The sequence below is a fragment of the Humulus lupulus genome, chromosome 3 (genome assembly GCF_963169125.1).
Source record: "Humulus lupulus chromosome 3, drHumLupu1.1, whole genome shotgun sequence".
Taxonomy (NCBI): Eukaryota; Viridiplantae; Streptophyta; class Magnoliopsida; order Rosales; family Cannabaceae; genus Humulus; species Humulus lupulus.
In genome coordinates, this window is record NC_084795.1 from 46,179,807 (window position 1) to 46,182,338 (window position 2,532).

The following is a 2,532-nucleotide window of genomic DNA, read 5'->3' on the forward strand; positions in this document are numbered from 1 at the left end:
CCACGAAATCTAACATACTACAAACTAATACTAGATATTGCTACTACTACTACTACTACTACTACTACTACTACTACTACTACTACTACTACTATCTAACTAGCTAAGTAAAATTTAGGGACTCTACATTATACCCAGCTCGAGGGAGCCTGGGGGTATTTTTGGGAATTATCAGGTGTTGGATAAATAATTGGTAATTAATTGGATGACAGGATTAATTGGTAAATATTAGGAATATTTGAGGAATTAGCGAGAATTGGGAAAAATGACCATTTTATCCTTAAGAGTAATTAAGGTACTAAGTTTTATATGGGAGGGCAAAATAGTCTTTTCTTAGGTAAAGGGATAAATTCAGTAATATCCTAAGGTTTAGCATGAAGGCTTTAGAAGACTCTCAGCTCTTCTTCTACTCCCTCTCTCCATCTCACGTTTTCCTCTCTCAAGGGAGCCTAGGGGGAAATTCTGATTTTCAAGGAATTCTTGGGGAATTCTTGGGGGATGTCTTAAGGAATTGAAGCTTTGAACGAGGGAGAATCAGCTGGGAAATCTAGGAGTTTAAGCTCAAGGGTGGAAGGCTAGAGGCTGGTGAGGAGTTAACCATAATTGGGGTAAGTTCCTCTCACTATTTTTGTTAGAGGATTTTGATTGTTGGGTAGAGTTTTGCTGGTGAATTGGGTATTAACTTTGGAATTATAGTGTGATTGTTTATGATTGAATTGAGTAGTGATTTCTACTAAATTGGGATAATGATTGTTGCATAATTGTTAAAGCTTTGGGGATTAGAAATATGGAATTTAAGCTTGAAATTCGTAGATGGTTAGTGTTGAATTGAGGGGAAAATTCTAGGCTTATCTTGGATGTTCTTGGCTGGTAAAAAAGAGAAGGAAAACCCATAATTTTCTGGGTCGAAGGGGGCACGCCGCGACCTAGCCAGGGGGCACCGCGACGCATGTGGCCCTTATGGTCTGGGATGCTCTCTGACTTGGGGGCGCGCCATGACTTGCCTGGTCAAGTCGCGACCCGCCTCCGCTTTGGCTTGGGAGCTTGCTCTCTGACTTGGGGCAAGTCACGACTTGCTGAGCCAAGTCACGATCCGTTTGGGTAGTTTGGTCTTGGAAGTAATTAAAGTGTTGTTAGGACTCGGGGGTTTGCTTGGGACAATTTCTACTACCCGGTTTAGTAGAAATTGAGGTCCCGGAGGCTAATTTATGTTCCCTAGGTATTTTATTTCTGATTAGAAGTTGATGGTTATCAATGACCCTTGTGACTAGGTCTATTGCTAAGGCTCGAGGCTTGGGACCATGCACAGAACCAGTTCACCTTCCCTACTCGGAATCAAAGGTAAGAAAACTGCACCCGATTATGTGGTTATGTTGGGACTAAGAGTTCCCAATACTTGTATGCAATGTTGTATGATGGTATTATGCCATGTGGACATGAGATAATCGACCTAAGAGTGCCGGAATAAATATTTGTGCACAGGACGTGGCTCGGCCACTAGTAGCTGAGGTTAATTAAATAATCACTGAGCTTAGCCTAAGTGAGCCAGAGTCAGTGGGGTAAACGCTGGGCTCAACCTAAGTGAGCCGGAGACAGTGGATTAAACAGAGGGTGCGACCTAAGGGCGTCGACCCAGAATATTGTATGATATGCTTACTGTTGTTAATCTGATGAATATGATATGCTGAATACCTGGATGTTAGATTGTTGATTTATCAATTGTTACCACTGATTAAGTGAATGCTATGACCTGCTAGATAATTGATTAATGTCTTGTGAATTATGTGACTATCGATTATACTATGATATTATGGTTTTCTTGTTGGGCCTCAGCTCACGGGTGCTACGTGGTGCAGATTAAGGCAAGGGTAAGATGGTTCAACCATGGGTTGAGAGCTCTGGGGGCGAGGTGTACATTGTCAGCTGCTCGGCCGCCACGGTCGAGGGATTGTACAGGGACGGAAACCTAAAATGTGTATTTTACCATTAGAGTGGCCTTGATTATTTATAACTTTTGGAAATTTTGTAAATATGTCATTTAAACCCTATTTTGGGATCCCATGTACTAAACTTTCATTTTAATGAAAACGATCTGTTTATGACCAAAATCTTTTAATCCTAACCTGTTTATGATTTTAGATTCACATTTTTATTTAAATGAATTGATTAGCAAGTCTTGCACTATTTTAAACACACAGTGTAACGGTCTTGGCTATCTAGGGCATTACAGTATCGTCCCCCTTTACGTTCCTACGGTACCTGTGGTGCCTGCCAACTCTACAGTGGTTGTGAAGTGTCTGCGGAGGCATCGACCACGGATACTGTGGAGGTAACGATGATCCTCTAGCTCCATACATGCATGAATAGGCGGGATAGAGAGTGGAAGTTGAGACAACAGTCCACTCATACGAGGAGGCATAGGTTGGAGAGAAGGTCCACTCATATGAGGAGGAGAAGCCTGAGGGTACGAAGGCATTGACCATTGATACATGTATGGGTGGGATGGAGGTTGGGACGACCATGATGGTGCAG

At 42.3% G+C, this 2,532-nt stretch overlaps 1 long non-coding RNA gene across 1 annotated transcript; it reads left to right on the forward strand.

Annotated features, from left to right (window-relative positions):
• Positions 1–401: 401 nt before the first annotated feature.
• LOC133821094 (uncharacterized) lies at positions 402–2,087 on the forward strand. The gene is made up of 3 exons (XR_009887309.1): positions 402–608; positions 1,272–1,341; positions 1,857–2,087. It is a non-coding gene; the product is annotated as an uncharacterized LOC133821094 (long non-coding RNA).
• Positions 2,088–2,532: the final 445 nt, after the last annotated feature.